The sequence below is a fragment of the Leuciscus leuciscus genome, assembly GCF_965113295.1.
Source record: "Leuciscus leuciscus genome assembly, chromosome: 6".
Lineage (NCBI taxonomy): Eukaryota > Metazoa > Chordata > Actinopteri > Cypriniformes > Leuciscidae > Leuciscus > Leuciscus leuciscus.
Genome location: NC_138730.1, coordinates 30759938 through 30771958, shown reverse-complemented (window position 1 = coordinate 30771958; position 12021 = coordinate 30759938).

Here is a 12021-nt window from a genome sequence, read left to right as displayed (position 1 = left end):
CTTCGCTTCTCTCTCCTGCAGTCTCTCTCTTTCTCTCCCCGTTTCTGTTCAGTGGCATGTTTTATTATACTCTTTTGTAGTGTGTTTTACTTTGTGCATTGGTGGCCCCCAAGTTGAACCATAGGAGGCAGTGCTTTGGAGCCTGATGTGGGGGGAAACAACACCACTAATAGAGGTAAACAAGACCTTCTCAATAGACACTGCATTAATCAGCCTGAACTCTGCAAATGCCATAAATGAACAGAAGAAATGTTACTATGCCTGAATTTCATAAGACAATCAAACAATCAATCAAAACATTGTTAAACAAAACAAACTTAATGTTCATGATGAAAATTAAACTGATTTTTTAAAAATGTTTTTAGTATTTATGTTTATAAAACAAATAATTTTAATAATACAATAAAATGTGATTCATTTGAATCTTCATATTGCAAAATAAGTTTAATAAATTTTTTCACTTTTACCTGAAGGGCCTTTCAACTGCTGAAAAAAAAGAGAGAGAAAAGTATTTCAAATATTGTCTCATATTTGTGAAAGTTTTCTGAAATCGTTTCCACAAATCATAATTTAAGACTATGCAAAAAGGATCCTCCCCTTCCCTAAATATCCAGACTTTGCAGTGCTGCCTGGATTTCAGTTCTGAGGTGTGAGGAAGGCAGAAGAGACCAGGAATAGTGTGCAATGCAGGTGGATCCCAGCATCAAATAGCCAACGAAACATCTCATAGCAATGACATCACTTCTGCTTTTGTCCTGGCTTCTTTGACTTACAACCATACACATAAAACATGTGTCATTCTACATAGGCAAAACACTGGACGTCAAGCACATCAGAAAAAGAGCTCTCGGCTACTCTGAGATTGATATCACAAGGTCTGTTTCTCCAAAAAATGTGTGTCCCCCTCCTTTCCCCCCCTCCTGGGAAAACAGCGACAACAAATTAGCCTTCTTTTATGTCAGAGCCTAAGGACGACACTTGGACAGCCCTGAGATTGTCCGCCCGAGTTCCCATGAACCTCACTAACCTTCTCTTTCAGTGCAGAAGGAAGCGGCCATTGTACCAGCACCTGTTTCTGTGGAAATTGGTGAAATGATGGCTTTGTTAGGCATTGCCCAGGCAACCAGGAGAAAAGAGCATGAGGGTGAGCGGGAGGAGGAGGTGGGGCAGCTGAGGTTTGGGTGGGGGGGAGGGGCCACTGGACCTGGAGGGCCCACTCTTGAGAGGACGTAAGGGCTGAGTTATAATTGGGCAAAGGACTTATTCTTACCAGGTTGTTCCACTATATGCTATAGCTACGTTACAATAAAGTGGCGAATTCAAGATATCAAAGAAATAAGACATTTACTCTTCAGAAGTTTGGGTTCAGGAATATTTTTGTTTTTCTCTTTTTTTGAAAGATATTAATACTTTTATTTAGGAAGGATGCATTAAATTGATCAAAAGTTTATAACATTACAAAAGATGTCCACTTCAAATAAATGCTGGTCTTTTGAATTTTCTATTTATTAAAGAATCCTAAAAAAAAATAAAAATAAAAAAATCTTAAAAATGTACCACGGTTTCCATAAAATATTAAGCAGCACAACTGTTTTCAACATTAACAATAATAAAAAATATTTATCACCATATCAGCATATTAGAATGTTTTCTGGAGGATCAACACTGAAGACTAATAATGCTGAAAATTCAGCTTTGCCATCACAGGAATAAATTACATTTAAAATTGTATTAAAATAGAAAAGATATTTTAATTGTAACTCTCTTTTTTTCACAATAATACTGCTTGCTTTTATTGTATTTGTGATCAAATAAATGCAGCCCTGGTGCATTTAAAAACTTACAAATGGTAGTGTGTGTATAAGACTATAGAAATATATCCAGAGGAGCCAGAGATGTTAAAAACAATAAATGTTAAATTAATAAATAGTTTAAAAGTATATAAATAAAAAAGTAGCCTAAACAAAAAAATTATATTACATTAACACGTATATCACATCACTAGATAATGTTCATTAAAATAGTTAAAATGTCATGAAATGTGTTACAGAAATGTTATACTGTAGATATGTCCCCATGCATTTCCCTGGACCTTGGTTGAAAACCCTGAGTTTACTGTAGATCATAACAGAGAAAAGAGATTATGGTTTCTTTTAAGGCATCATATGAATGAAGCTACTGAAAGCATGGTCTGAGTCTCCCACCAGAGGGCAATCATTAATCAGGAGTCACAGATGTGTGAAACCAGGCTCATTATGCTGAAAGGCAGGATCTTCAAGCTTCAAAGCTATATTAAAATGTCATCTATTTCTGTGATGGCAAAACCGAATTTTCAACAGCCTTTACACATGATCCTTCAGAAATCATTCCAATATTTGCAGCTAAAGAAACATTTCTTATTATTATCAATGTTGAAAACAGTTGTGCTGCTTAGTATTTTTATGGAACTGACACATCTTTGTTTTCAGAATTTTTTGAAATAGAACTCTTCAGTAACATTATAAATGTCTTTACTGTCATCTTTGATCAGTTGAATGCATTCTCTTGCAACATGAAATAATTATTTTCTTTAAAAGAAATATCTTACTGACCCCAGACTTTTGAATAGTAGTGTATATATGTATAATCAATAACTGTTAACATATTTTGTAACACACATACACATTGTAGTATGAACTTATGTCAACAACCAGGCTTTAGAATCACAACAGAATAACTTGCCTTTAATTCTGAATAAAATTACTTTTAATAAGCCAAATATATGGTCAGGCAGAGAGGGAGCAGCATCAGTACGGTCAGGTCTGGAAAGTCCCAACCGCTTCACTCACTCCGAGCAAATCCACCTTCCTGAACTGACCACATTTGAGCCATTGATTGGCTGACCGTCTCCACTAATGACAGCCCTCAGTCTGAGCATAAGCAGTGAAAGCTCTATCTGTTGCTCCAGTTTGAAAAAGGAAACTGGTAAAGATGCGTTGAATTATCAGGAACCATTTAGTAACCCACAAAAAGTATATATTTAACTTGTACAAAAATATAAACTCAGTCCTAGGTGGACAATAACATGCATATATGATACCACATATCTTTCTCTTGGGGATGATTGTGAATTGTAAATGTGGTCAGTTAAAGCAAATAATATATTTTACAGACTCACTCTGGTGTTTATACTGCCAAAAACTTGGCATTTCTCAGCAGAGCAAATATTTAAGTGTGTAAGTGTGTGTGTGTGTGTGTGTGTGTGTGTGTGTGTGTGTGTGTGTGTGTGTGTGTGTGTGTGTGTGTGTGTGTGTGTGTGTGTGTGTGTGTGTGTGTGTGTGTGTGTGTGTGTGTGTGTGTGTGTGTGTGTGTGTGTGTGTGTGTGTGTTACTTTAATATATTTTATATTTCTATGTTTTATTTTGTATATTTTATATTTTATTTTACATTTTAATACTAACCCCAATACTTTTATTTTAATATTTGCTATTATATACAACTGTTCAACAGTTTGGAGTTGTAGTCAATCTACCATTGTTTCAGTTTCATTGGTTTGGTACTATAGTCCAGTGGGTCGATGAGCACAGGGGATGGTGCACTGAATTGGGGTGGTCTTTGTCTCACTCCCACTGGCATTAAGTCGGCGAGGTGGCATGCCAGCTGCCAAGCAAACCCACTGCACCCTGCTCTTGTCTCATTCCCATGCGTACATTCAAGACAGAGAGAGAGACAGAGACAAAAAGCAAGGCAGAGATGGACAGACAGTCCAGACAAGGGTTTTCACAGATCCAAGCAGAGAAAGCTAAGGAAACCTGTTTGAAAACATTTCCGTTTAGTGACTATAAACACAAAAATTACACACGTTATCATAAATTTTGGATTATGACATGATTTTTTGTTTTTGTTTAATCAGGTAATACGATCATATTGAGGTAAAAGGTTAAATGAAGAGTTCACCCAAAATTTTTATTCTGTCATCATTCCACATCAACCTCATGACGATCCAAACCATATGACTTTATTTCTTCTGTGTGAACATGTTTTAAGAAAAGTCTCACTTTTTTGTGAATACAATGAAAGTAAATGGTAACCAAAAATGTGTGGTTGCTGTCTTCTTTCAAAATATCGTCTTGTTCAGCAAAAAGAAAGAAAGTCGTACAGATTTGGAAAGACGTGAGGGCGGGTAAATAGTTTTCATTTTTAAGTGAACTATATCTAAAATCTTTCCATCTAACAGTAATGTCAGACCCTACAGGTTTCCATGTATGTGTGCTTGTCATTGACTAAGAGACTTTTAAATACGGCTCGGCAGGAACTTTGCGAATGACCGCATGCTTATGAAAGCTACTAAAAGTGTCCTCACAACTGTCATGCATGTGTTATTTATAAGTGTATTGCACTACCTTCTTTTAGGCCCAAGACAGATGGAAAAAATACTATGTGGGGTAGAAGCTGTCAGACATACAGTAGGCTATCTTTTGCACAGAGTGTTCATTCAGAGACAGCATAAAGCACCCCATGCGTAGGAGAGAACCATTATTCCAGGGAGTGGAATAAAAGACAGATCCAGCTGCGTACACACCTACACTCACAGACACTGCTACATGTGTAGACCCAGAACATATGTGCACATTCACACACACCAAGAGGGCTGAAACACATGCCTGATTCTGTGCCGTAGTATGGTGTGTGAGGGGGCTAGTTAAAAATGATTTATTTCCGCGTGGGGATTCACAGGATGGCTCCAGTTAAAATGATTTCCCAGAGTGAGCGGAAGCTGCTACCAGCCATAGCAGGCAGGAATTCTCATCCCCGGACCCTCCTCATTGGGCCCTCCTCAGTCCCCAGGCCCCTCGGCCCCTATGCAGGCAGACTGATGCAAATCGCAACCCGTCTGCTTCTCATGCAATACGCAAACCGACCACAAAGTGGCGCTGTGCAAAAAGAAACTATCAAAATTGCTACTGAAGCAAAGTTGTACAAGATGCTTCATTGGAACTTGGCAATTTTTTCTCTTTTTTGTATAATAAAAGTCTCCTAATTCACACAATTGCTTCCCCACATTTTATGGTGTTGCTTTTACAGTCTCAATGGAACCTTCTTACTTTTCCATACATGCAAGCACATGTGCTATCTGTTTGTATGAATAAATAGACACCAAATGAATATATAAAAAATATTTTCTTCCTAAAATTAAAGGTTCGCAACGAAAAAAGCACAGTCTTCTTATAAAACTGAGTATTTAAAATCTCAAAAAAAAAAAAAATGTAAGTGCACAATTGTACAGTAAGTGCTAAAACAGATGTTTTGTCCCCCTTTTTTTAATTGCGTGTGTGTGTGTAAACTTTGGTTAAAAAGTTATGAGACTCACATGTGCAGACATCCTCCCACACACACAGACTCAGACATAGTTCTCTCTCTCTCCCGAATATATATGAGTAGCCACACACAGGTAAAACAAGCAGGCGCGCAGAAACACACCTTTACAAGACATCACCTCTCACTAGGTGCCGACAGGACCACACATACTGTCTCACACAAAATGTTTGGAATGCTGTAAACATTTATTTCAACAGAAACCTAAATGGTTCCATCTCAAATAGTCTTCCGGGGACATCTTACTTCACCTGAACTCAATAATAAACACAAAGGTGCACGACCACAGTGAAAACATGAAAACATTGCTTGGGTGGCTTTACTACAGTTTGGGTATGATTATTTTAAGACGTGCGTCATCCTGAGATGCTTTTCAAACATCACCCTGTGCGTTTACACTAAAGGAGAAGTTGCATAAAAATAGACACTGAATCTAATGTTTGCTCAGGTATATGTATAATAAAGAGTTAGAACTATTAGCATCCACACCAGCTGATGATATCGTTCTGTCTATTCTTGTATGTCACTTTAAATGCTCAAGCTCATTACAGCAGGATGGATTCTGATTGGCTATCAATGTTTTTATCGTTCATCAGCTAGATAAAATCGTTCTGAAAGTGATTCCAACGATATCGTTTCTCTGTGCCGTTATCGTTATAGCTGTGGTGTGAACTCTGCTATTCTTTTTAGACCCACATGTTTATCGTTACCTTGATAGGTATCATCCTTTGTGTGAACAGGCCTTAGTAATCAGTCTGTTATCGATATCAATCGACTTGTTGGAAAAATAATGGATAGATTATTTGATTGAAATGTAATGATGGATAGATTATTTGATTGAAAAATAATGATGTATAGTGGGACATTAGAATTAATTGGATTGTGAAAAGTAGCAGCTATTTGTCAGAATGGAGCTAGAACTGAATGCTAATGGTAAACATTAGCTATCTGGCTATTCGTTAACATTGTCTAATCACATTGTCTGAGTGTAGGCAGGTGGTGATTATGCGTAACAAACTTCCGTATTCTGTAAAACAGGTTGTCTTTTGTATGAGCTTTGTTAAATAGAGTCGTTTTACTCAAGATACCTTCAAAGGAGCGAGCAAAGATCCGATGTCCATCACATATGCAGATATGCTATGTAGGCTAATCGGAAGGTTATTTCAGAGGAATGCAAGTTTAAAAAAAAGTTTGATTCCATCATTTGAGAGGAATGCATTAGTTGATCAAATGTAAACTCTGAATGCACTGTAGTTTGTTTCAGATTTTAAAAAAAGTCTGATAAATATAAATGTAAATGACCAGTAACTGACAATAAGATGGGTGCCTTAAAGATGCAATGAAATTTCTTCTGTATTGTGATATACATCCGAATCCACAACCAAAAGAAGGATTGAACACGTTCAACAGTAATAAGAGAAGCATTTGGTTCACAGCGGAGTGCAGAAAAGGAGATGGTTTAACCGTGCCTCAGTCTGAGCCCTGGCCTCATTAGCCTAGTAAATGAAATCCTAAAGTGTGATTTGAGAAAGCCTCTGTGTGTGTGTGGGATGTGTGTGCGTGTGTGTGTGTGTGTGTGTGTGTGTGTGTGTGTGTGTGTGTGTGTGTGTGTGTGTGTGTGTGTGTGTGTGTGTGTGTGTGTGTGGCAAGAAGTCCCACCCATATTTGTTCTGCCAGCAGGCTGCTCACACAGTGAAGGTGGACCTCACACAGCGCTCAGCCAAAGCCGCAGCGTTTCCGACAGTGTTCCGAGCCTGGCAGCCGCTACAGGGAGAATGAGGAATTCTCTGAGAATGGAGGAGATGCTGCCAGATATCAGCTCAGAGGCCACAGAGTAAATTTCTCAGGACAGCCAGCTGGGTGTCTGAGTCTGACAGCTCGCTCACAGTGCCCGCAGAAGAAATCTCCATTAAACCACAACGAGACACTGAGGACTTTTCTGACACTCATCGGTCTAATTACGACGAGAGAGAATCAAAAGCCCTTCAGTGTGTTTGGGACAAAACACCAGCGTTTTGCCCGGGGGCACTAGACATTGAAAAATACAGAACAGCAAATCTATAATTATTGTCGTTGAGGGGCGTCATTATACCTGTCATCATTACACAGTGTCTTCCCTCATTCATCTTCTACGTTCAGATCCAAGCATGTTGAGTAATTCATTACAGACACATTAGAGTAATATTCAGGCAGGTGAAAGATGCTCTATTGATACAACAAAACTCAAACCACACATCGAAAATTCATCACAAAACCACACTAGTATTATGTCCGTTGTGTTTGGCGTGGAATCTGCAAGCTATTCCCTGTCTTGTCATCCAAGGATAAATCAAACCTTTATAAATCTGCTCAAAGCTTTATAGATTTCTTTCTTCCAGATATAGCCCAGTCTAAAAGATGGATAGAGTCCAGCTGGATAAAACAGGCACAATTATGCATAAACGCGAGTCAACCACCAATGAACAGCGACTGTCTCATCAGCCACTGTGGGAGGAGATATCACAGGATGCCGCAACTATGCCAAGTTGGCCATAAAATAGTGATTAAACACTGCTTAGATGTGCCTCATTCATAATTAAAAGAAAATTCCCCAACCGAAATGAGCCACTGCAAGATATGACGCTCATTTTTCTCAAGAAAGTCCCGGTGTTCGGTGCCTGGAGGCAGGCTCCCCACGTGCAGAGAGATAGTGTGGGCACGGCATTGGAGACAGCGGGGATGTTTGAAGCGGCGTGGGGAGCATGTGTGGTCACAGACCTCACAGACCGATGGGTTTAGGGTGGACACAGGCAGGGCAGACACACACAGAGATCACAGGAACCGGGTGGACTGATGTGCACTGTGTGCAGTGAAAAACAGTACTTTTAGATTTAATAAATAATATTGAAAACAAATTATAAAGATTTGCAATTTGTTTAAAAAAATTAAGTAGGCTACATAATGTGCAGGATAAGGTAGTGTCAAATAAAAGATGAGAGTGTTTGCCTCATGAGTATTCCCGTGGTGTTTTCAACAGTTTAAGAAAACAAGCACCGCATGACATGTAGCCTACATTTCTTTTTGAAAAAATGATCTTGTTACATTTTAAATTAATAGAAATTTCCATATAACAAAAAAATTAAAAAAATTGTTTATATTTTTTTTAAACATTTGAATTAATGAAAAAAAAGTGACATTTTAAAGCTGCTGTATGTAACTTTTTCACTCTACTAAAGCATAAAAATACCATAATATGTTTGCAGATATTTAGGAAACATGCAGAGTTCACATACTCGTTTCTCTGAAAAACACTTCCTACAGCCAGTTATTTTACTTTGAAATGTGCTTTCCGTGTTGGAATGTCTGTTATGGTTTTGGTCTGGGTGATCTCACCCACTGCCAATTCACCCAATAGTATTTCGAAACCCTGGGATGCCAGTTTGCAGGAAACACAGCATATTGCAGCCAGCAAACAAACTGGGTCAGAAATTGCAGATTCTACCCAACCTAAAAACCCTCGGTATCCATCTAAAAATCTTGATGAACGAGAGCATATTAAAACGCGGATAAATCCACTCATCAACTTACAACAGTGTGTAAGTCTCCTCGGCTTTCATTGTCAATTGCGCTCCTTCCTGCTGCTCCGATATTTTGAATTTGGACTGAAGTACCTATTTCGACCACTAGCTGTCATTCTTACAGACTGCACCTTTAAGACATAAAAAAAAAAAAAATGAATTTAACAAAAAAGCCATGTAAATTCGATTCTCAACCAGGGGGGCTCAGCCAAATGGGCAGCAGGGTGACTTAAAATTATTGAAATTAAATAATAATAATTATAATAATAATAATAAGAAGAAGAAGAATTATTATTATTATGAAAACAATCTAATGCAATTAAAATACAAAAAAATATATGTATACTTTTTTTTTACAACCAATATATATATATTTTTTTTTGAAGAACACACTGTTCTTGTAATAAATCTGACCCATATCAATGCTCCTTGTTTATGTTATAGTTCTATTAATATGATATAATATAATATTGTATTATATATTAAATTATTTTTTATACAGGGTATAGAATGAAAATGCTTGTGTGACATTAAATCTACAGCTTGTCCTTTCCCTAAATATTTGATCAATTCTTCTCAAATAAATAGCCACAAACAACAGAACAATGAGAGCAAACCATTTCAGAACTGATTTCAACATATTTAGTCTTTACAAAAGAAAATATCACAACATGAATCCATGTTTTATTACTTATACCACTATTCTTATGATTTGTACCCGTAATCCATTACTTTATTAGAGTTTTTTTTTCTTCTGTCTCTCCCTATGCCCTCTTCTCCTCCCTTTCATTACCCAGGTCTGGCCTGTGACTCTTTGCCTGGACCCTGGCCACAATTAGGAGTTATAGCAATCATTAACCAACTGAGATATGAGGCAAGCCAAGCCCAGACAGCATGTAAAACAGTCAAAACCCTGCCACAGACACTCACCTAGCACAGGGAGCCTGGCACTTGTGGGGCCCAAGCTCTGGAAGGGAGCAGCATTCCAGACTGGCCTGTAGCTTGGGACAACTGGGATGTGTGTCTTACCACTGCCACACCGGACCCATGTCAGAGTGGAGAATGGTCTAAGCTTTACAAGGAATCTGAAGGGTTTTATGTGGTGTCACCCTGCAAAGTCTGTGTTTAAAGCCAGCGAGTTAATGATGGCTGTCGGTGCCGTTATCACAAATTACAAATCTCTGGGGAGCACAGTCTTTCAGCATGTGATACCAGCATTAATGAAGTCCTTAAAGAACAATAACCAGCTAAAAGAGCTAACTGGACAGACTTCTTCAATTCAACAAATAACTCCAAAAACATTTTAAACATGCTGGAGCAATAGAATATACAGGATGTTTACAGTAAAATACTGCTATTTCATGGGAAGCCAGCTGGGGTTACGTACAATTACTGAATTAACGAACGCACAGCAGCACAATAGAGTTGACAGTCCTGTATTTGTGTTGTTTACTTTCACACCGAATACGGTTATTAAACATTTTCTCACAACCGCATTTTCCGCTCACGGCTCACCTCTGTGTGAATGTAACCGCACTGGACAACACGTTCTGTATTGGCTAGACTCGTGTAGACGTCGCCATTTTGATAATTTACTTTAGTCACTGCTACTATGGTTACAGGTGGGTTACAGGTGACAAAAATGGGAGTGGCTGGCATCGGTTTTCGAATAGACTTTATTCACTGCAGCGCCAGCTTTGATTTGTGAGGGATAGATTGTAACGGGATGTTTTGGGAATGGCATCGGTCATTCGTTGGATTTGAATAGATAGCCTTCTCAATTAATACTGTGTGTAACGGAATGTTTTTGGAATGGCATTAGTTCCCAGATAGGAAGGTGACATTGATTCAATGTTGAAATGCCATGAGATGGCCTATTTGTTATTCGATATTTGGTTATTACAGGGAAAAATAGATATGTATTAGGAATTTAACCCCTAAATTCGTGTATTTTTTATACATTCATTTGTATTCATTTGTTCATTGATTTCAGTTCAATTGTGATATGATAAATTTGTGATTAAATGATTTAAATAAAATGAAGGAACGAATTAATAGGAAAGAAATAATTGTCATTTGTTAATAATTATGTGATAATTCAAAAATGTGGTTGGCTTGTTTAACTGCAAGGTGCACTTTCATTCCCATGGTTGCCAGATAAAGCACTACTTTTTATATACATTTTTCAGCTCTTGTTATCACTATCAGACATTGTAAAAATTGTAAAACAGCTGGGTATTTAACAGACATTTTTAAAAAGTTGAGTAGATATGCTTCAGGTGACACTAAAAAGCTGCCAATAATGTCATTCTGTTGTGTAAAAGAGTGAACGATTAGATCATCCCTTTTAAAATGGGTTCATATTCCTTTTGCAGCTGGAAGGTCATAAAAGCTGCTATTTGAGACATACACACAAGCACCAATAATCACATAGGCCTACACAAATAGGCTAAGCCTAAATAAGATTAATGCATGCAAATTGCTGACTTTAAGTTAAATCCTGGATTTTATGTCACAAAGACATCCATGCCATTTGGACATATAAGTATTTTTTCTCATCGTTATTTAGAAATGAACAATCATAAATACCTTCACAGACAGTGCTGCAGTTCAGAACTAACCGAGCGGTTGTGTGGTCATGATTTATGCACCATTATCAGTTGCTAATGGGTCTGTGAATGTGTATTCTCACAGTTCAACCTCCATGTCAACTAGCACTCACTGGGAGACCTGCTACAGCAGAGTCCAATTGTGCATTAATGAAAACCATGTGCTCAGACTCTGTCAAACTAGGCTAATACGCTGATTTCACGCAGCCGCCATTTTGAAATCGAAAGTGAGGCTCCGGTGGGAAGAACCCCGGAAGTAAAGATAAACAACAATGCCTTGGATTACCAATCTGAAGCTGCTGCCGCGATTTACACTATTGGATGTTAATATTCAATATAGGATATGTATATAGTTCACTCCTGCTTCTTTTTTTACATTCTGAATTATATATAAAAAAAATATTTTATTTATAAATTAATTTCACTGTATATAGTCTAAAGTATGAAAGAAATGTATGTACATTTTTTGAATTTACACAACATCATTAAACACAACAATA